The following is a 24,020-nucleotide window of genomic DNA, read 5'->3' as shown; positions in this document are numbered from 1 at the left end:
TTCTCCTTGAAGAGGTCCTTCACCTCCCTTGTTAGCTGTATTCCTAGGTATTTTATTCTCTTTGTAGCAATTGTGAATGGGAGTTCACTCATGATTTGGCTCTTGGCTTGCCTGGTGTTGTTATATAGGAATGTTAGCGATTTTTGCACATTGATTTTTGTATTCTGAGATTTCGCTGAAGTTGCTTATCAGTTCAAGAAGCTTTCGGGCTGAGACAATGGGAGTTTTTTTGATATAGGATCATGTCATCTGCAAACAAAGATGTTTTGCCTTCCTCTCTTCCTATTTGAATACCTTTCTTTCTTTCTCTTGCCTGATCACCCTGGCCAGAACTTACAATACTGTGTTGAATAAGAGTGGCAAGAGAGGGCATCCTTGTCTTGCATCACTTTTCAAGGGGAATTCTTCCAGTTTTTGCCATTCAGTATGATATTGGCTGTGGGTTTGTAATATATGGCTCTTATTATTTTGAGGTGTGTTCCTTTAATAACTAAGTTATTGAGAGTTTTTAACATGAAGGGATATTGAATTTTATCAAAGGTCTTTTCTGTGTCTAATGAGATAATCATGTAGTTTTTGTCTTTAGCTCTGTTTATGTGATGAATTACATTTATTGATTTGTGTATGATGAACAAACCTTGCATCCCAGGGATGAAACTGACTTCATCTTGATGCATCATGTTTTTGATGTGCTGCTTGATTGGGCTTGCTAGTATTTTATTGAGGATTTTTGCATCGATGTTCATTGGGGATATTGGTCTGAAGTTTTCTTTTTTTGTTGTATCTCTGCCAGGTTTTGGTATCAGGATGATACTGACCTCATAGAGTGAGTTGGGGAGGAGTCCCTCCTTTTCAATGTTTTGGAATAGTTTCAGTAGAAATGGTACCAGCTTTTCTTTTTACTTCTGGTAGAATTCAGCTGTGAATCTGTCTGGTCCTGGGGTTTTTTTGTTTGGTAGGGTTTTTATTACTATCTCAATTTCAGAACTCATTATTGGTCTATTCAAGGAGTCAATTTCTTCCTGGTTCAGTCTTGGGAGGGTGTATGTGTCCAGAAATTTATCTATTTCTTTTAGATTTTCCACTTTATGTTCATAGAGTTGTTTGTAATATTCTCTGATGATTGTTTGTATTCCTGTGAGATCAGTGGTGGTATCCCCCTAATCATTTCTGATTGTGTTTATTTAAACATTCTCTATTTTCTTCTTTATTAGTCTAGCTAGCGGTCTATTTTATTAATGTTTTAAACAGCCAGTTCCTGGATTAGTTGGTTTTTTGAAGGTTTTTTTTCTGTCTCTATATCCCTCAGTTTAGCTCTAATCTTTGTTATTTCTTGTCTTCTGCTAGCTTTGGAGTTTGTTGCTCTTGGTTCCCTAGTTCTTTTATTTGTGATGTTAGGTTTTTAACTTGAGATCATTCTAGCCTTTTGATATAGGCATTTAGTACTATAAATTTCCCTTTTAACACTGCCTTAACTGCATCTCAGAGATTTTGGTACGTTGTCTCTGCTTTCATTTGTTTCAGATAAATTATTGATTTCTGCCTTAATTTCATTATTTACTCAAGAGTCATTCAGGAGCAGGTTGCTCAATTGCCATGTAATTGTGTAATTTTGAGTGAATTTCTTAATATTGAGTTCTAATTTGATGTGCTGTGGTCTGAGAGACTGTTATGATTTCAGTCCTTTTGCATTGCTGAGGAGTGTTTTACTTCCAACTATGTGATCAATTTTAGAGCAAGTGCTGTGTGGTGATAAGAAGAATGTATATTCTGTTGTTTTTGGGTGCAGAGTTCTGTAAATATCTAACAGGTCCGCTTGATCCAAAGCTGAGTTCAGGTCCTGAATATCTTTGTTAATTTTCTCTGTTGATAATCTGTCTAATATTGTCAGGGGTGTTAAAGTCTCACACTATTACTGTGTGGGAGTCGAAGTCTCTTTGAGGGTCTCTAAGGACCTTTGTTGTGAATCTGGGAGCTTCTGTATTGGGTGCATATATATTTAGGTTAGTTAGCTCTTCTTGTTGAATGGAACCCTTTACTATTATGTAATGCCCTTCTTTGAATTTTTTTATCTTTGTTGGTCTAAAATCTCTTTTGTCAGAAACTAGGATTGCATCCCTGCTTTTTTTCTGTTTTTCATTTGCCTGGCAAATTTTCCTCCATCTCTTTATTTTGACCCTATGTGTGTCTTTGCATGTGAGATGGGTCTCTTGAAGACATCATATTGATGGGTCTTGGTTCTTTATTCAACTTGCTATTCTTTGTCTTTTAATTGGGTCATTTAGCCCATTTATATTTAAGGTTAGTATTGTTATGTGTGAATTTGATTCTGTCATCATGATGCTAGCTGGTTATTTTGCAGACTTATTTATGTGGTTGCTTTATAGTGTCAATGGTCTGTGTATTTCAGCATGTTTTTTGTAATAGTTGTTAATGGTTTTTCCTTTCCATATTTAGTGCTTCCTTTAGGAGCTCTTGCAAGTCAGGTCTGGTGGTAACAAATTCTCTCAGTATTTGCTTGTCTGAAAAGAATCTTATTTCTCCTTCACTTGTGAAGCTTACTTTGATTGAACATAAAATTCTGTTTTGAAAATTCTTTTCTTTAAGAATGTTGAATTTTGGCCTCCAATCTCTTCTAGCTTGTAGGGTTTCTGCTGTTAATCTGATGGACTTCCCTTTGCAGGTGACCTGGCCTTTCTCTCTGGCTGCCCTTAACATTGTTTCTTTCATTTTTACCTTGGAGAATCTGATGATTATGTGTCTTGGGGTTGATCTTCTCATGGATTATCTTACTGGGGTTCTCTGGATTTCCTGAATTTGAATGTTGGCCCTCTTGCTAGGTTGGAGAACTTCTGCTGAATGATATCCTGAAGTATGTTTTCCAACTTGGTTCCATTCTCCCCATTTCTTTCAGGTACCCCAATCAGTCTTAGATTTGGTGTCTTTACATAATCCCATATTTCTCAGAAGTTTTGTTCATTCCTTTTCATTCTCTTTCTCTATTCTTGTCTGCCTGTCTTATTTCAGATAGATAGTTTTCAAGACCTGAAATTCTTTCTTCTGCTTGCTTTATTATGCTATTAATACCTGTGATTTTATTGTGAAGTTCTTGTAGTGTGTTTTTCAGCTCTAACAGGTTGGTTATGTTCCTCTGTAAACTGGCCATTTTGGCTGTCAGCTCCTGTATTGTTTTATCACAATTTTTAGCTTTCTTGCATTGGGTTATAACATGCTTCTTTAGCTCAGTGAAGTTTGTTATTACCCGCCTTCTGAAGCCTACTTCTCTCAATTTGGTCATCTCAGCCTTACCCCAGTTCTGAGCACATGCTGGAGAGGTGTTGTGGTCATTTGGAGGAAAAGGGGCACTCTGGCTTTTTGTATTCCAGCATTTTTGCATTGATTCTCTCTCATCTTTGTGGGCTTATCTACCTTTGATCTTTGAGGTTGCTGACCTTTGGATAGGGTTTTTGTTGAGTTTTGTTGTTGTTGTTTTCTGTTTGTTTGTTTGTTTTTTTAAAGTCAGGCCACTCTCCCATAGGGCTGCTGTAGTTTGCTGGGGATCCGCTCTAGTCCCTAATTGCCTCAGTTTTTCCTGTACATGGAGGTATCACCAGTGAAGGCTGTGAAACAGCAAAGATGGCAGCCTGCTCCTTCCTATGAAAGCTCTGTCCCGGGGGGTTACTGACCTATTTCCCGCCCCAATGCTCCTGTAGGAGGTGGCTGGAGACCTCAGTTGGGAGGTCTTATCCATTCAGGAGGAATGAGATCAGGGATTTGCTTAAAGAAGCAGTCTGGCTGCTTTTTGGTAGAGCAGCTGTGCTGTGTTGAGGATAACTTTCAGCCCTCAATTGGTTTGGGCTCTCCAGGGCCCACAGGCTGAATGGGCTGAGAAACCGGAACAACCAAGTTGGTGGCCTGCCTTGCTTCTCAGGCACTCTGTCCCAGGGAGAAATTAGAGCTTTTTTGGCCCCTAGAACACAGGTGGGGGTGGCCAGAGGCCCCGACTGGGAAGACCCAGCTGGGAGGATCCGCCACAAGGAGTAGCAGATTAGGGTCCTACTTAAAGAAGCATTCTGACCACATCTTGACACAACGACTGCGTCATGCTGGAGAACCGCCTCTGCCTGTGTCAGCTTGGACTCTCCAATGCTTGTCGGTTGGAATGGCTGAGATGTAGTCGTACAACCAACCCAGGTGGTGGCCCTTCCTCCTCTCCCGGGCACTCCATCCCTGGGAGAGATCAGAGCTCTATCTGAAATATGTGTGGGTGGGGGTGGCTGGAGGGCCTGGCTGGGAGGCCCTGTCCAGTGAGGAGGAATGGATTGGGCCTGCTTAAAGGCACAGTATGGCCAAAATCTGGCAAAGCTGCTGTGCTGCACTGCTAGGGGCACCTTTCCTCATCTGGACTGTTTGGACTTTCCAAAGCCCACAGGCTGGAACAGCTGAGTTGACCGAACAGCAAAGATGGTGCCTGCCCCTCTCCCCAGTGGCTCCATTAGATATCAGGCAGTCTCCACCCTGTTGCTGGTGGCTGGTTGGGATTCCAAGGCAGTGTGTCTTATCTTTTGAAGTGCTGTGGAAATGGGGCCTGCAGAACAATGCTGCTTGGATCCCTGGATTCTACCCCCTTTCCAAGGGGTATGTGCAGACCTTCTGCCTTGCCTAAGTTGTAGACACATTTGTTGGAGATCTCATCTTGGCCCCTCAAAATCCTAAAATTTATATGGAACCACAAGACTGAATAGCCAAGGCAAACTTGCACAAAGAGAATTGAGCTGGAAATATGAAAATATGACACCACCTGACATCCAAATTTACTTCAAATCTGCAGTAACCAAAACAGCATGGTAATGTTATATAAACAGATACATAGACCAATAGAATATAATAGAGAAACCAGATATGAATTCATGCATTGCAGCCAACTCATTTGCAACAAAGGTGCCAAGAACATGCAATGGGTAAAGGAGAGTCATTTCAATAAACGGTGCTAGAAAAACTAGATAACTGTATGCAGAGGAATGAAACTACCCCCTATCTCCCTCACCACACAAAAAAGTCAAATTAAAATGGATAAAAGACTTAAAGCTAAGAGCTGAAACTATGACACTGCTAGAAGAAAACATTGAGAAATCCTCTGGGACACTGGCCTGGCAAATAACTTTTGTGTAGGACCTCAAAAGCACAAGCAACCAAAGCAAAAATAGACAAGTGGGATCAAATTAGGCTAAAAAGCTTCTTCACAGCAAGGGAAACAATCAACAAAGTGGAAAGACACCTTAAATGGAAGAAAACATTTGCAAACTATCCTTCTCACAAAGGATTAATAAGCAGAATTTATAAGGAGTTCAAACAATTCAATAGCAAAAAACCAAATAATCCAATTAAACAAAGGGCAAAATATCTGAATGGACATTTCTCAAAAGAATACATAAAATTGGCCAACAGATATATGAAAAATGCTCAACATCATTAATCATCAGAAAAGTGCAAATCAAAGCCACAATGATATCATCTCATTAGAATTAAAATGCCTTGTATCAAAGACAGGTATTAACAGATGCTGGAGAGGATGTAGAGAAAGTTGAACCCTCATACACTGTTGATGGGAATGTAAATTAGTACAACCACCATGGAGAACAGTGTGGTGGTTCCTCCAAAAAACTAAAAATAGAGCTACCATATGATCCTGCAATTCTACCACTTGATATATATCCAAAGGAAAGGAAATCAATATATCGAAGAGATATCTGCACCGTATGTTTACTGCAACACTATTCACGATAGCCCCGATATGGAATCAACCTAAGTGCTCATTAGTGAATGAATGGATAAAGAAAATGTGGTATATATACACAATTGAATATTATTTAGCCATAAAAAAATACAATTTTATCACTTGCAGCTACACGGATAGAACTGGATGTCATTTTATTAAATGAAATAAGCCAGGCACAGAAAGACAAACATCACATGTTGTCACTTATATGTGGGAGCTAAAAAAGTGGATCTCATTAAGATAGAAAGTAGACTTGTGGTTACTAGAGCGGAGGAAGGGTAGCAGGAAGGGGGATGAAGGGAAAAGGAAAGAATATAAATGTATTCTTATGTTTAAAGACTGTTTTTAGAGCACCACTGAACTGTACACTTAATGGCAAATATGGTGCATTTTATATGGATGTTTTACCTCAAAAAATTTTAAAATAAAGAAATAATTTGCTGGCCAGTTGTGGTGACTCATGCCTGTAATCCCAACACTTTGGGATGCCGAGATGAGAGAATCACTTGAGGTCAGGAGTTTAAGACCAGCCTGGTCAACATAGCAAAAACCCATCTGTATTTTCTAAAAAATTATAAAATAAAAAAGAAATAACTTCCTGCCAAGACCCAAGGCAGGTGGCTAGCTCGTAATCTTCAGCTTTTAGCTTCATAAGGATTAGCTTCTGCTTTGAAGAGGTGACTCTAGTCCGTGGCTGAAAAAGGCAGTCATGTAAGGGATTAGCCATTGCTATCCAATGTGAGACCCTTGCAATGGAGAATCTTTGCTCCAGATCTTTTGGCTGGTCTGGCAGAGAATGTGTCTTCAGCATCATTGTCTGAAGCTATCTCTTGCTCAATCTTGCTTTCTCAGCTTTCCTGTTCAGGCGTTGCCCCTCAGAAACAATTCACACTCCTAATTCCATCTCAGAATCTGGTTTCCAGAGAACCCAAACCAACGGACTTCACCTAGATTTGTGGGGGAAGAGGAAATGGAAGTCAACTCCGAAGAATTGATGTTTAAGAATTAGCCAGGTTATGGGTGGGGGAAAGAACACTCCAGGAAGAATTGGTAGTATGTTTAAAGACCTCAAGGAAGGAAAGAGTGGGAAGAACGCTGATATGCCTGGAGCATAAAACATGAGGGGAGAATAACCCAAGATGGCTGGGGGTGTGGGTAGGGGCCATCAGGCTAAGAATCTGGATTTCATCCTAAGTGCAGTAGGAAGCCACTGAAGCACTTCCCTGTAGACAGGGAAGTATCATTATCAGGTTTGTGGTTTTATAATATCAATTTAGCTGCTATGTAAAACGTGCATTAAAGACTGCCAAGAGTGGAAAAGGAGAAACTAGATAGAAAACCATTTAATTTTCCAAGGGAGAGATAATAGTAGCTTGGACCGTGATGGAGTGGCTGCGAGGATGGAGAAAAGTGAACCTATTCAATACACGCTTTGGAAATAGGCTTTTCTGAGTACTTCACCATCCTTGGACTTGTAACAGGTTATTTGTCTTCATTTTGTCTAAGTCTAAAAGACTTGGGAAGAAATTTTCCCAATGAAGTAATTCTAAAATACCTTATTTTATTTATAAATCATTAAAAAATGTATTATGATTGTCATAGAGCTTTAAACATTTTTTTTTTTAGATTCTGTGTTTCCAGAGAATCTAACACAGCTAGCTATAGTTAGGTTTATTTATTTATTTTCATTTTAATTTTTTTAAGAGAGAGAAACTCCATCTGTGGTCCAGGCTGGAATGTGGTGGCCCAATCATGGTTCACAGTAACCTCAAACTTCTGGGCTCAAGGGATCCTCCCACCTCAGCCTCCTGAGGGTAGCTAGGACTACAGGCGCGCGACCACGCCTAATTTTTTTTTCTTTTTGGTAGAGATGAATTTCTGTCATGTTGCCCAGAGTGATCTCAAACTCCCGGCCTTAAGCAATATTCCAGCCTTGGCCTTCCAAAGTGCTGGGATTACAGGCATGTGAAGTTAGATTTGGTTTAAAATCTTACCCTTTTACATTACATTAAATTAATTAATTAATTTAAAGACTTTTTAGAGCAGTTTTAGATTCATAGCAAAATTGAAAGGAAGGTTCAGAGAGTTTTCATGTATACCCTGCCTCCACACATCCATAGCCTTCCCCGCTATCAACATCCCCCACCAGAGTAGTATATTTGTTATATTTCACGAACGCACATTGGCACATCATTATTCCCTACAGTTTACATTTGGGTTCATACTTGTTGTAGTAAGTTGTATGGGTTTGGACAAATGTGTAATGACATGTATCTACCATTATAGTATCATGCAGAATATTCTCACTGCCTTACAGGTCTTCTGTGCTCTGCCGATTCATCCTTCCTAACCCCTGGAAACCGCTGATCTTTTTACTGTCTCCATAGTTTTTCTTTTTCCAAAATGTCATATAGTTGGAATCATACAGTAAGCGGCCTTTTTAGATTGGTTTCTTTCACTTAGTAATATGCGTTTAAGTTTCCTCCATATCTTTTCATGGCTTGATAGTTCAATTCTTTTTGAGTGCTCGGTAGAATTCCATTCACTTGGTGCACCACAATTTATTTGGCAGTTCTCCTACTGAAGGACATCTTGGTTGCTTCCAAGTTTTGACAATTATATATAAAGCTGCCGTAACCATCTCTTACAGTTTTTTTTTGTAAGTATAAGTTTTCGACTGCTTTGGGAAAATACCAAGAAGTGTGATTGCTGGGTTTTATGGTAAGAGCGTGTTAGTTTTGTAAGAAACTGCCCGTCTTCCACAGTGGTTACAACATTTTGCATTCCCCCCAGCAATGAAGTAGAATTCCTGTTTCTCCACATTCTTGCCAGCATCTGGTAGTGTCAGTGTTCTGGATTTTGGTCATTCTAATAGATGCGTAATGGTGTCTCACAGTTGTTTTTCTTTGGATTTTTCTGATGACATGATGTGGAGTGGATGTTCCTTCATATGTTTATTTGCCATGTATGTGTCTTCTTTGGTGAGGTGTCTGTTAAAGCCTTTGGTTCACTTTGTAATTGAGTGATCTCTTATTGCTGAGTTTTAAGAGTTCTTTATATATTTTGGATAACAGTCTTTTATCAGATTTGCCTTTTGCACATTCCAGTTTCTGGCTTTTCTTTTTATACTCTTGACAGTGTCTTTCACAGAGCAGAAATTATTTTATTCTGGAAAAAGTCCAGCTTTTCAATTCTTTCTTTTACGCATTATGCCTTTGGTGTTGTATCTAAAATGTCATCACCAAACCAAAGATCATTTAGATTTTCTCCTATGTTATCTTCAAGAAATTTTATAGTTTTGTGTTGTACAATTAGGTCTATAATCTATTTTCAGTGAATTTTTGTGAGGGGTATAAGATCTGTATTAGGATTCATTTTTTCTTTGCATGTGAATATTCAGTTGTTCCAGCACTTTTTGTTGAAAATATTTTATATTTATTCTCATAATTCATCTTAACATCTTTTTTTGAAACATTTGGGGAAGGATAGACAGATAACAGATAGGAGATGGATGACTATATTTATGTGTGTGTGTATATATATATTATATATGTATGTATACACACACAAACACACGTAAAGAAACACATATCTCACAGATTGTTATGTACTTATGGGGAAATAGAAGAGACTAACTGAAACCAAGACTATTCCCCCAAAACCCAAGGTGCATAGGTCCTGCAGATACATGGTCTATTAATTAGAGTGGTTCTCATCATGGCATGCCTTCACACTAGACTTTAAGTAAGTAGAGAGTAATTCCCTGTGTCCCTGTGGAGTTATAGCCTCAAAACTTAGCAGGACCACCTGGTTGCTACTTTAAAGCTTATTTAAGTGCCTTGATCAACAGTGGATGTTGGACATAAGATCACATAATGAAAGAAAGGGTTAACTTAATTTTTAAAAATAGTCTGGCAGATGGATTATAATGTAATGGCCTCTAATTTAAAAACATCCTACCTTCTGAAGCTTGCATGGTAGTAGTTAAAAAAATTAGGCATTCTATGAGGGATCACATAGAGGATAGTGGTCTGTCTTTTGTAAGAAGGTTTTCAATAGAAGTTTCTATTTTTTCAATTATTTGTGTTCATAATTATTAAAGTCCTAGAGATGGAGTTTTAAAATTTGAAGCTGCTCACAAATACTTGAGAAAGTCAAAGTTTAAGTAATTATAAAATGGTAAGGTATGTGTTATAGTTGATGTGGGAACATGGAGTATATGGGAACACAAAGGAAAGTGTATTTATTTGGGTGTAGGTGGGACATCAGGAAAGACCACAATGAGAATACTTAATACCTTCTTGAAGGATAGCTATTAATACAAGTTGGTTAAATAAGAATATCATTTATTTCCCATTAATGTCACATGAAATTGCAAGTAGAATTAAGCATGAACGTGTTTGAGAAACTACAAGTAGTTATTTCGGAGATATGAAGTACAGGATAGAGGGTAGTGGAAAATGATACTGGATAGATAAGGACTATACCATTAAAGGCTTCATAAACCATGCTAAGGCAATGTGCATCACTGAGGAATTTCACATTATCCCACTGAAAGTAATGAGATGGAGAGAGAGACTGGAGGAGCTTAGACCAGAAGCAAGAGTACCAAGTTTTAACATTAAAAATTTAACGATAAGAATCTTTATTTTATCAGTGTTATAGGTCATTTAAAGATGAAATATTGATACTCAATTTTCGAATTTTCCTGTTAGCCAAATCTGTGACTACTGCATTGTGTTTTCCTTTCTTCACATGCCCTTTCAATGTGCTGTGCCTTGTTTTTAAAGAATCAACTTTTGGTTTGGCTGATCCTCATTATGGTGTGTTTGTTTGCTATTTCATTAATTTTATGTTTCATTTTCTTTTTTTTCTATTTTCTTTGGGCTGGTCTTTTTCTTCTCTTGAAATGAATGCATGTCTCATTGAATTTCAACTATGGTTTTAAAAAATATTCATTTAAGATCATAAACTTAGCTTTAGCTGTATCCCACAATTTTGACAAGCAGAACTTTCACTATTATGCATTTAAAATATTTTCTAATTTCAAAATTTAATTTCTTCATTAACCGTTTGACTATTTAGAAGTTTATTATTAATTTTCAAACACATAAACATTTTTCCAGTAATCATTTTTAATTAATATTATAGGTTTTTAGTTTATTTTCATTGTGGCTTAAGATAATACTTTGTACACAATGTTAATTTATGTCCCAGCATATGGTCCTTTTTTGTCAGTGTTCTCTGGGCATCTGAAAAGAATATGTAGTTTGCTATTGCTGCAAGCAGTATCTACTACATGACAAAATTAGATTATTTTGTCAATCATGTTGATAAATCTTTCGTATCTTTACTAATGTTCTATTTGCATATTCTATTAGTTTTGGAGAGAAGTATGTTGTAATATCCCACTATGAGTGTAGATTTATTTATTTCTTCTTTTAGTTCTCTCAATTTTTGCTTCTCATGTTTAGAACTATATCTTCCTGGTGAATTAAACTTTTTTTTATTATTATGTTTTCTTGAGCCCTAATATTGCTTTTTGCCCTAAAACCTACTTGGTTTGATATTAATATGGGGATATCAGCTTTTTTTGATTAGTGTTTGCAATATAAACCTCATTTTACTTTATTCTTATACATTCAATTTTTTCTGTTTTTAAAATTTAGTTTAATTTAATTTTAAGTTTGAGACACATGTGCAGGACATGCAGGTTTGTTACATAGATAAACTTGTGCCATGGTGGTTTGCTACACCTATCAACCCATCACCTAGGCATTAAGCCCCGCATGCATTGGCTGTTTATCCTGATGCTCTCCCTTCCCCCATTTTTATCTGCACTTATATATGCATTATCTATTTTAGTAGGCGGGTAGTTGAGTTTTGTTTTATAAATTCCATTCTAATAATCCTTATATTTTAATTGGAACATAAGCTAGCCACATTTAATTCAATTTTGATAGATTTTTGTTTAAATCTACCATACTTTTGTGTGTTTTCTATTCATCCCAACTGGTCTAGTTTTTCTTTTTGTCTTTTTTTTTTTCTTTCCTTCTTTGGATTCATTCAGGATTTTCGAATTTTTCTATTTTTCCCCCTGCCTTATCTTAAAAGCCATGCATTGTTTTATTATCTTTTGGTGACTATCCTAGAAATTAGTGTGCATCATTAAATTATCAAAGAAGTATAAATTAGTACTCTTCTTTTTCTGGATAATAGAAGGATCTTAGAACACTTTAATTCCATTTATCTCCCTCACAATTTTTATGCTGTATTGCCATCTATTTACATTATTGGTAAATTTTAGACTTCAGAAGACATTATTATTATTGTTGTTTGAACAGTTAATATTTATTTAGAGTTACTCATATATTTGCCACTTTGTGTTATTTTTGTATTGCATTTCTGAATTTCTATCTGGGATCATATTTCCCCAGTGTAAAGAATACTCTTTAGAATTTCCTAAAATTCAATATGGGTTTGAAATCAACACATCCTCTGTTTATATTTGTCTTAAAATAATTTTATTTCTCCTCAGTTTCTGGAAGATACTTTTCTGTAGTGTCAAACTCCTAGTTGGCAGTCATTTTCTTTCAGTAGCTTGAAGTCATCTTATGTTCTTCTGACTTCCAACATTTCTGTTCATCTTCCTGATTATCTCTCTTCTTTCCTTCTTGGTTCTCCAATTATACATATGTTAGGTTTGTTACTCTTCTATAATTTTAATATGATTTTCTTTCTTTTTTTTAATACTTTTGTCTCTTTATACTCTCTCTGAATCTTTTCCTCTGATCCACCTTCCAGCTCATTAGTCTTCTCTTCAACTTATATAATCTGCTGTAAACTCTACATTGAGTTCTCAATTTTGTTTATTGCATTTTTCTTTTTAAAATGTTACTTTGTTCAAAATAAATTCTAGTTCGGTCAAAATATTTTTATTCTCTTTAACTTATCAAACAGTTTTTTAAAGCTTCTGATGGCATCCCCTAGCTCTTTTTTTATTTTTTCATGTGTTTTTGTTTTGTTTTGCTTTGATTAGGTTGTAGCTTTTTTTCTTATTGATTTAAATTGCTTGTCTGTCATTGCATATGAAACATTGTAGACATAATTTGAGGCCTGAGAAAGAGTATCTTTCTCCAGAGAGGATTTACATTTATTTTTCAAATTAAAGACATTTTGCTATGCCTTTAATTCAGGTGGAGATTTTGGGATCATTTGAAGTTGGACTACAAAAGATCTTTTTCCCTTCAGCCATCACTGACATTGTTCCAATATTCTGAAAACAATGTTTTTCCTCTCACTCCACCACCTGCCCCAAATCGTCAATGACTATTGTTCGGAGTCTAAACTTTAAATTTCAGTGCTGGCATTCACAATTCTCTTAAATATGACTCCTATCTAGCTTTCCAATCTTATGTTACCTTTTTCCTCAAAATATATTTTCATTTTGTGAGAAAAATTTATCTAATGCTCCAGGGATGCACTTCTACTCACTTATTTATTTTAAACTTATTTTTTATTTTTAAGATTTTTGTTCAAGAGTAATATTTAGATTTCTCCTGCCTGAAAAGCTCTCCTCTGTCTTCCAAATCTTCATTATTTTCATTCTTCTATACCTAGTCCAAATTTAATTTTGTTTATGAAGCTATGTTTTACAACCAAGTTCATAGCATTATCTGCCTCCTATGGATTATTCCCTCATCTTTTATTTAGCAAGTGTAATGCATTGACTGTACTACTAGTACAAAAGCAAGAGATTTACTTTCCAAACCAAGTGTAGGTTTCCTTATGTCAGGTACTTTGACTTATTCACGTCATCATTTCTGCAGCATCCAGAAATTTTGCATATAATGGTTTTGTATGTAATAGTTACCTGAACCATGTAAATCTACCCTAAGCCTTCATAGTTTTCTTAAAAGCTGGTAGGGAAATTGGTCCAGGGCACATATTACAGCCTAAGTTTACCTTTCTCAGATTTAAGTAATGTGGGGATTCCTTCTAAATGAAAAAGATTATTTTCCTTTTTTATATAATGTGCTCTCAAGTCCTACATTAAGTTCTTAATTTTATATGTTGTATTTTTTCTTCTAAATGTACTATGTTTAAAAATAAATTCTAGTTTAGTATCCAAATGTTACACACTCTCAATCCTTTATAAAATGCTGTAGTTGATTGCATGCCCACAAAGTACTATTTTAGATTTAGTATCTTATTTATTCCTAAATTTATGTTTCAGTCTTCAGGTGTAAGTTAATTTGACAATATACCCTAGATTTCTCTTTTCTGCTTAAACATGTGGTTTAAGAATCCTGTTGGTAAGCTTGCAGCATTTCTGTAAGTTTGAACTGATTTTTAGGTGCCATTCAACATTGGTGAATAGCTGAAAAGAGAAGTAACAATGCTTGAGATATTTGGTTAATTCAGTGATCAGAAGATAGTATTCTTCCTGAATTCCAAGAATTCTAGAAATTTCTTCTAGTTTCAGTAACTAGAATAATTATACCACTAATATCTTTTGATTTTCTTTTGTGTTGTTGGAGCAGATGCCTTTGGTGCTTTGTGTCACATCCTCTCCACCAACCTTAAATTTTAGCTGCTGCTCCCATGTTTAGTTCCATGTAAGTTCAGACTCATCTTGTGTTAATAGCATCCACTATCCTGTCTTTCTACTTTCCTTGTCAGGGCCTTCTACAAAGCTTTGGGAACCTGCTTGTGCTACTGGAAGTGTAGGGATATTAACACTGTGATGGTGGCCCTCCATCATTGGAGCTCTCAGATGAATTATCCAACCTTTTGTTTGTCACTGGACAGTCTGGAATGTGTTCTGTACATTGTTAAGATATTTTGAGAGAGTCAAGCTCCTATCACCTACAATGGCAATCTTGCTTATAAAACTCTATATTGGGTGTTTTTTCTCCACACACTTCCTCATTCCTGCTTCTAGAGAACATTTTTCAGATAAACTACCTCTATCTAGGCCCATCTCAGGCTCTTTTGGTTTTTTATATACTCTCAACTCCTACATTAAGTTCTTAATTTTGTATATTGCATATTGCATTCTTTCTTCTAAGTGTACTTTGTTTAAAAATAAAAAATAAGACAGGCAGGTAGCCAGCTTTGTGAGTTTAAGGATGGACTACAACTACATTTATTTAACAGAAATGTACTAAGCCTACAGTATCTCCAGGTCCACATTAGAGATTCTGTTGGAAATGTAAGATAAAAGAAAACAAACAATTTTTCTTCACCTAGCTTACATTTGAGTGCAAATCACAATCAAGTTCTCTAAGTTTCTCCATAATGAGGAGATTAGGCTTAGATTAGGCTGAGAAATAGGAAAAGTAGATGGAATTTGAGAGAAAACTGCAGAGAAATATCTAAAGCATGGGTCACTCCCTGGGGTAGAAGGGCCTAAGTTGCTTCCTCATCCATGGAGCAGCAGGAAGGCGCTAGAGCCCTGGAAGGGAGAGACATGACATTGCAGTTCCTTAAAAGTTTGAAACGGGAGGGTGCCAGACTTAAGCTTTGCCCTGTCACTATCTTTCATATGGATCAAGCCTAGTTAATAAATAGGTACTTAATAAATAATTGATGGTCTACTTACAGGTCAAAGCTTAAGTCCTTGTTCTACTGTTTACTTTGAACATGTAATTTAACCTCTTTGAACTCATTTCTACATCTATAAATGAAAATATCAACAATATTGAACTTTTAGGATCATTGTACAGAATAAAAAGGGATTATAAATAAAAAGCACATTTTAAATTATAAAGCAAATATGAATATTATGGGATCAGAGCTGCAAAATAATGTATCTGTTAAAGTCTTGGTTAGCAAATGTTCCTGTAACTATACACGTTCTTACGGAAGGTTTTATGGCTCTACTAATTAATCATATTTTGCTTTTTTCCCCTTCAGCTATCTTACTATTAAGTTCTAAGTACCTAAATGGTCATGCTATTTGTTAATTTTGGCATCTGATATGTTTCTTACTAGTTTTCTATAACTTACAATCCATGCTGAAGTTTTCTGTTTTTCTTTTTCTTTTTTTACTTTTCTTGAACCGAGTTTCACTCTTGTTGCCCAGGCTGGAGTGCAATGGCACAATCTTGGCTCACCACAACCTCCGCCTCCCAGGTTCAAGCAATTCCCCTGCCTCAGCCTTCCGAGTAGCTGGGATTACAGGCATGCACCACCATGCCCGGCTAATTTTGTATTTTTAGTAGAGACAGGGTTTCTCCATGTTGAGGCTGGTCTCGAACTCCTGACCTCAGGTGATCCGCCTGCCTCGGCCTCCCAAAGTGCTGGGATTACAGGTGTGAGCCACCATGCCCAGCCAATGCTGAGGTTTTCTTTTTGTCGTTGATAATGACATTGTAAATGTAAACAAGTGAAATGAGAAAACTGGCCTTTGAAGAACAACCATAAAACAGTATTCCCTTAATTTGTAGACAGTGGTGGGAAAGTCTATGCCTCACTGATTTTGAACAGCATGGCTATATCACTATGCATATTTTCTTTCTTTTTTCCACTGTGTGCTTGAGAATACAAAATTAAAAAAAAAACAGCATCCCTGAGAATTATTGTCCTCAGAACTATTAAGCAAACAAATGAGTATTTCATAGACTTAACGTGACAATGAATTACACATCCAAAACAGGTTGTGTGTGTGGTTTAGCAAAACAAAATTAAGAGTCATTCTAGGGAAGGACATTGCCACAGCTTTGGCATAATTAGGAATCATCATAATCAAATACAGGAAATTGGCACATCTGCTTTTCAGGCTGTTGATCCAACTGTGAGGCTGCCTGTGCACACTGGCACGAGCAGTTCTAATGCAGCTCGATGTGTTCTGCAAAGCTGTCTTTGCATAAATATTTACATAATTTTCTCCAAACACCACTATAAGCAGTTGTTTTTTATCACTTTTTCTCCCTTGGGTTATTATTTCTTCCCATCCCTACTCCTGGTGAAGGAGTGATCACTTCTTTTTTTTTTAAGGATTCCTCTTTCTTCAACAGACGTTTAGAGGAAAATCTTATAACCTGAAAATTTCATAAAATGGCAATGAGAAGGAAGCAGTACTTTTCATTTGTTATATTTTTCTAAAAATGCAAAAACAACAACAAAAAATACACCAAGCCAAGCTGTGGGGAAGACACAGCAAAGAAGCAGAGACAGAGTTTGAGTAAGAATCCACTCAAGGTTTGAGATTAGTAAGGACAGAAAGTCAAATTAGGTAAGGTAGATAGCATGGCCTTAAAGAAGTGATAACCCCAACTTAGGTCATTTTCTTTAGTGATTAAAGTTTAAAAATCTTCTACATAAGCATGGATTGAGGAGTTCTTTCACTTTTAGTCACATAATAATTCTGCTAGTTTTCTTTTTATAAAACGCTCTAAAGGATCTCTGAAGTTTTGATGGTTTATTTTACCTTGCTGAAACTAAAGCATATTTTAAAGTGATACATATTTTATACTTTAAAAAAATGCAATTTAAAAAATCTAGCATCTATAGCTGGGCATGGTGGCTCATGCCTGTAATCTCAGCTAATCAGGAGGCTAAGCAGAGAGGATTGCTTGAGGCCAGGAGTTGGAAACCAGCTTGGACAATATAGTGAGACTCTGCCTTTTAAAAAAAATTAATCTTCTCTATTTTTCAAGCATTGTTCTGCATACAAATGCACAGTTGTCCTATTTTTATTATTGTAAGTTGATTTATAACATCTAAATCAAAGGAGATAAGCTATTTCATAATATTCTAAATATTTATGAGAAATCTCCAATGTGGAAGTCATATTTTTCTATCTTAATATAAACACTTTGCCTTTGATGCAGACACTTGGTTACATTTCCTAGTGACCTTGGCACTTGTGAATTTCAGGGTAGTATGGGATATATTTTTATAACCAAATTATTGGATTGTTTACATAGGGAAAGGTATGTTTGTTCTCCTTCCAAAAGCTTTTGAAAGAGACAACTTTTCAATGATTTGCAAATAAGAAGAAAGGAAGGATTCTAAAAAGAAATAGGAAAGAAGTTTCCCTTTATGACTAAGACCCCAAAGCAAATGCAACAAAAACAAAAATTAATATACTTTAATTAATATACAAATTACTAAGTATTGGTAATTACCAGTTAGATGTTGTTAGTTATAAGTATATATAAATGCTAGATTATAAATGAGCTATCTGTGTGAGGTGCTTATTTTAAACTTTTTAGTGAGATTTAAATAGTTTGATTTTAGAATATAAATCACTTCTCTTCAGTGAATTCTTCTGTTATAGTAAACTATACTGAATCATAAGAATCTTTTCAAGTGATAGTCATAACCCTTTTTCCTCTTTTACTCTGCCATCCTTAAAACATTGGCTTTTGTTCCCATAGTACTTTCTTATGGGCCCCAGGTGGCTGCTGTGGAATTGGGCTCTGTTTGAGGACCCATTTCTGCTTTCTTTTAGTTTTCTTTCTCTTGACATTAGGTTGGTGCAAAAGTAATCACGGTTTTTGCCATTGAAAGTAATGGCAACCTAATATCTATCTTATCTTCCTTATCCTCCACTTTAGGCTTCTTCTCCCTTCAGTTTTGGAGGTGGGCTGATGATGGCTCCATATCAGTAAATGGGCACTGGCTTCTTACACTTTGCCTGTGGAGGACTCTGGGAACTTAAGTACTCAAAATGATTCAATGAGTCAGAGTCAGATTTAGGAATAAAATCATGTGTATAGTGTTTGATTCATAGTAGACCTATACTGATGACTCATCTAATCTTTTATAACTTTATAGAGTTGAGGCAGAATATTTTTGTATAATGCACAAGTATACCTGTGAATATTTTTAAAAGCGTTGTGTATATGTGTATATGTGGTGTGGTGTTGTGTGTGTGTGTGTGTGTGTGCTTACAAATTATTGCTTTCCATCTATTAACTAGATATTAAAAGTTTCCAACTTTCTCTTTCCTTCTAAGTCCTATAATTCTGAGTTTTTTCTCATCTTGTTGCCATGGCCTGGAGGTAAACATCTATGTTATATTAAGCGGTTATGGTTATGATCTAATTTAAAAGCTGAGTAATTGTCACCAACTTCTTTGATTATATCTATATACCACAGCTAGCAATTCAAAAACTTTTCTGCTTGTATTTTTTTAGAGCAAGATTTTTAAACTCCACATACGTCTTATCATATTTGCATCTTATGATTATTATCATGCTTATTTCTACTTAAAGTTACTCTGAAAATATATAATACATACTTCAAAGTTTCAGAGGCAGTGGTGTGTGTTGGAAAGAGCTCTTTACTGGGAATTTAGCATTCATGTCCCGGAGCCCCAGTTTCTCATCTGTAAAATAAGGAAATTACACTACAGAAAATTTTAGTCAACAATTATTGAACAATTACCATGTGCCAGGAAATGTTGTAAGTGTTGGTGAGAAAAAGAGATTCTCAGATGGAGTTTATGATATTATTGGAAGAAGAGTCAATTCATACCACAGTAAATCATTAAAAATCTGTATCAGGAAATGCACAGAGTATTAGGGTGTATAAGGGATACACTTATTTATCTTTTTCCAGAGGATGTCAGAGAAAACTTGTGGAGTAAATTATGTTCAATATGAGAATAAGTGAGACAGTACTATAAAGGAGGTGGAGGGATACTTAAGATAAATGTCCCCTGATTATATAAAAATTCTATTGTTGGGTCATTTCAACTGAATTTATAGGACATCAACAGTTGAGAGAGTAGAATTACTTATCTTTTAGAAATGTAGAACTTTGGACTTAATCTCTAATGATATTCTTAATTATTTTTAATTTCCTGGTATGTTTTTCTTCTTTAAGAACTCCCTCTGTGCCCGCTAGTTCAGAAAAGGGATATTGGTAATTTGAGCCACATAATTGATGTAATAGAATTTTCAAGCTGGAAGGAACCTGCAAACTTGTTCAGTCCAGCCCTCTTATTTTGCAGAATGTTTTTTTAGTTATGAGAGATTAAGCAATGTGTCTACTAAGTTTTCATAGTCAGTTAGTGGTTGAGTTTTCACTAAATGTAGTTTCTAATTCCTAGCTTAGTGGTGGTTCAGCTACCTCAGGCTTTCTTTTCATAGCGTGAAGATAAAAAAATGCACATTCCACAGTTATTTTATTATTTTTAAAATTTAACTGACAGTAAGAACATATCCATAGTATTTTTCCCCAAGTACCAAGAGAAGAAAATTATAAAAAGGAGCAAAGGTGGAAATTTGAATTAGCAAACCTAATTGAATAGGTTTTTTTTTGTTTATTTTGTTTTGTTTTTGGTTTTCCGGTTACTACTTTCATCATTGCGACAGTATAAATCTTTAGGATATATTTCACTGTAATTTATAAACCTATGCTAGTATTTTAATTGAGAAATAAACATTTTTTTAAACCAGAACAACTGATACAAATCTAATTTTCTCTTTTTTGTAGTACATTGATTTTGCTGGTATTATCTTTTAGGTTACAGATCATTTTACAAATTCTGTATCAATTCAGTTGGCCAATATGATGTGGTTAAGAGTTCAGGGTCTGCATATACAAAATCAACTAAAGAGGGATTAAAGACTTAAATCTAAGACCTGAAACCATAAAAACTTTAGGAGAAAACCAAGGAAAATTCTTTTGAGCATTGGCCTAGGCAAAGAATTTATGACTAAGACCCCAAAGCAAATGCAACAAAAACAAAAATAAACAAATGAGACCTACTTAAACTAAAAAGCTTCTGCACAGCAAAAGAAATAATCATTAGAGTAAACAGATAACCCACAGAATGGGAGAAAACTTTGCAAACTATGCATACAAAAGAAGACTAATATCCAGAATCTATGAGGAACTCAAGCCAATCAGGAAGAAAAAAAACAAGTAATCCCCTCAAAAAGTGGACAAATTACATGAATAGACACTTCTCAAAAGAAGATATACACAATGGTTGAACTAGTTTACAGTCCCACCAACAGTATACCTAATGTAAATGATGTGTTAATGGGTACAGCACACAAACATGGCACATGTATACATATGGAACAAACCTGCACATTGTGCACATGTACCCTAGAACTTAAAGTATAGTAAAATATACATATATATATATAAAGAAGATATACAAACGGCCAACAAACATAAAAAAACTGCTCAACATCACTAATCATCAGGTAAATGCAAATTAAAATCACAATAAGATGCTACCTTACCCCAACCACAATGGCCTTTTTTTTTTTTTTTTTTTTTGAGACAGGGTTCTGCTCTGTCACCCAGGCTGGCTGGAGTGCAGTGGTGTGATCCTGACTCACTGCAACCTCCACCTCCTGAGCTCAAGAGGTCCTCCTGCATCAGCCCCCTGAGTAGCTGGGACCACGGTAGAGCTGGGGTTTCACCATGTTGCCCAGGCTGGTCTTGAACTCTTGGACTCGAGCAGTCCACCCACCTCGATCTCCCAAAATGCAGGGATTAAAACATTCATTGCTCCTGGCCAAGAATAGTCATTATTAAGAAGCTGAGAAAAAAAGAAAGATTTTGGCACAAATGTGGTGAAAAGGAAGTGCTTATACACTGCTGGTGGGAATACAAATTTGTATGACCTATGTGAAAAACAGTATGGAGAGTTCTCAAAGAATTAAAAATAGATCTACCATTCCACCTAGCAATCCCACTACTGGGTAGCCATCCAAAGGAAAAGAAGTCATTATATCAAAAAGACACGTGTACACCTGTACCTCATCTATATATGAGTTCCAGGTCTGGCATAATTCTGGGTTAATTCTCGACTCAATATTTGCAGGTCATGTGACCTTAAGCAAGTAGCTAAACTATTCTCTATAATCCTCTTCCTTCCTTCCTTCCTTCCTTCCTTCCTTCCTTCCTTCCTTCCTTCCTTCCTTCCTTCCTTCCTTCCTTCCTTCCTTCCTTCCTTCCTTTCTTTCTTTCTTTCTTTCTTTCTTTCTTTCTTTCTTTCTTTCTTTCTTTCTTTCTTTCTTTTCTTTCTTTCTTTCTTTCTTTTCTTTCCTTCTTTCTTTCTTTCTTCTTTTTTGAGATGGAGTTTTGCTCCTGTTGCCCAGGCTGGAGAGCAGTGGCATGATCTCCACTCACCGCAACCTCTGCCTCCCACGTTCAAGTGATTCTCCTGCCTCAGCCTCCCGAGTAGCTGGGATTACAGGCATGCGCCACCACGCCTGGCTAATTTTGTATTTTTAGTAGAGATGATGTTTCTCCATGCTGGTGAGGCTGGTCTCGAACTCCCAACTTCAGGTGATCCACCTGCCTCGGCCTCCCAAAGTGCTGGGATTACAGGCATGAGCCACCATGCCCAGCCAAATCCTATTTCTTTACTGGTAAAATGGAGATGATATTGTAATGAGAATTTAGAGAGAGAGGGTGTGTAAAATATTTAGCCTAAGCCTAGAAAAGTGCTTACTGTATGTCAGTTGTCATTATTGTTATTATTCATAAAAAGTTAAATTCTCAGTAAAAATAATGATTGGAGGTGGTTTCCAGAAACACTGCTTGCAGGAGTACTTGTCAAAGCCAAAAAAAAGAGCAAATTTTTATATTTGTAGAATGCACCAAACCAGTTTTGATATTGATGTTACCACTGCTGTTGCTGGAAACCAGATTTAGTTTGTGGGTCTTGGCTGCCAGATGAATGAACTGGAGAGCCAAATTTGTATAAGTGGGCCCCTCATGATTCCTGGGAGTGTCCGGAATGTGAGGAAGGCGCAATGTGTGTTACTGTTGCAAATCTCTCTTCCTGCCAGGAATGACATTATCCGGATAGCTTGGCCCAGCCTGGTCATCCCACCCTATTGGCAGCAGGACAACTGTGAGACAGAAACAAACAGCCTGAGCCAGGCGAAATCAGACCCTGGGGAAAGTGGAAATGGGGTGCAGAGAGCTTGTGGAAAGACGAATAAAAACAAGGAAGAAGTTTGGGTAGGGATGTGATAAAATAAAAACTGGAATATGGGATTCTAATTTAAAAAGGTGAGATAATATTTTTGAGATATTAATCAAGTTTTTCTTTGCATTTCTTTTTTCCTTCCCACTATCCTTTCTCCTAAATTAATCCTCCACTCCCTCCCTTCTTTCAGAATAATGCTGGTTGGCATGTGGCCAACTGAACTGAACAGATGACACTGAAGACCAGATTCTACTTGTTCTCCCTCCACTGGTTCCACATATCTACATACTTGGTCACTGAGGAAGCCCCTATAATTGTAGATAAATATTAGAAAAGGGAATGGGGGAGTCACAGGATTAACTGAAATTGTTTTATCAGTCCAGGGACTTTCTGCTGCAGTAGAAATTCACTAGTTAGAACAAAATAAATAATATGAAATTCTTGAATATCTGAGTTTGAGGATAAGATTCAAATATGAAACATTTACACATTACATATATTTTTCCTCTTGTCTTGAATTTCCAGATTCTATCTCCTATAGACTGAATGTTGTGTCCACCTAAAATTCAGTGTTGAAATCCCAACCCCCCAAGGTGATGGCATTTGAAAGGTGGGACTTTTGGAGGGAGTGATTAGATTGGATTAGCGCCATTATAATAAAGACCCCAGAGAGCTCCCTCACTCCTCCTACTGTATGAGGACACAGTGAGATGATAGCCATCTATGAACCGGGAAGTGGGCCCTCACCAGGCACTGAATCTGCTGGTGTCTTGATCTTGGCCTTCTCAGCCTTCATAATGATAAGAAACACATTTGTGTTGTTTATAAGCTAATTAGTCTATAGTATTGTTATGGCAGCCCAAATGGACTGAGACACCATCTAAAGTAAAAATCATGTAAAATATCTTAAGAAAGATTCATATTTTGTGATACTTGTGAACAAGGAAGTACAGGGAAGTTTCTCATGAGGTTTTCATTCCTGTTCTCTATAATTATACTGCTAACATCGACGCGACATAGCTCCATTTGAAAACAACAATGACAATAACCTCCAAATCTTTCTTGCTAAACTGAACTAAACCTCTAACTGAGGGATAGGTCTTAGTACTCATTCATTTCACAAACATTTACTGAACACCAATTATAGGTCAGGCAGCATGCCAGGTACTGAGAATATGCTGACAAGAAGAATATATGGTTTAGGGAGAGGAATTGCTTACAAGAAGACGAGCTAAGATTCCATGTGAAATAAGAGTGACGGGAGCATAGTTCTTACAAATGATTTTTGCATAAGGTTATTTAATTATAGACAAATGGAAATGGGAT

At 36.4% G+C, this 24,020-nt stretch overlaps 1 long non-coding RNA gene across 1 annotated transcript in view; it reads left to right on the top strand.

The window, feature by feature from the left end:
* The window catches only part of LOC134761288 (uncharacterized), a 59,512-nt gene extending 35,888 nt beyond the window's left edge, over positions 1 to 23,624 (top strand). Inside the window, exons 2-3 of the long non-coding RNA XR_010139735.1 lie at positions 22,552 to 22,777; positions 22,885 to 23,624. This is a non-coding gene — a long non-coding RNA (uncharacterized LOC134761288). The remainder of the gene's footprint in view (positions 1 to 22,551; positions 22,778 to 22,884) is intronic.
* Positions 23,625 to 24,020: the final 396 nt, after the last annotated feature.

Source organism: Pongo abelii, chromosome 3 (assembly GCF_028885655.2).
Source record: "Pongo abelii isolate AG06213 chromosome 3, NHGRI_mPonAbe1-v2.0_pri, whole genome shotgun sequence".
In the NCBI taxonomy this organism is placed as follows: Eukaryota; Metazoa; Chordata; class Mammalia; order Primates; family Hominidae; genus Pongo; species Pongo abelii.
The sequence above is the reverse complement of the archived record's forward strand: the minus strand, read 5'-3'. Positions and strand labels throughout refer to the sequence as shown.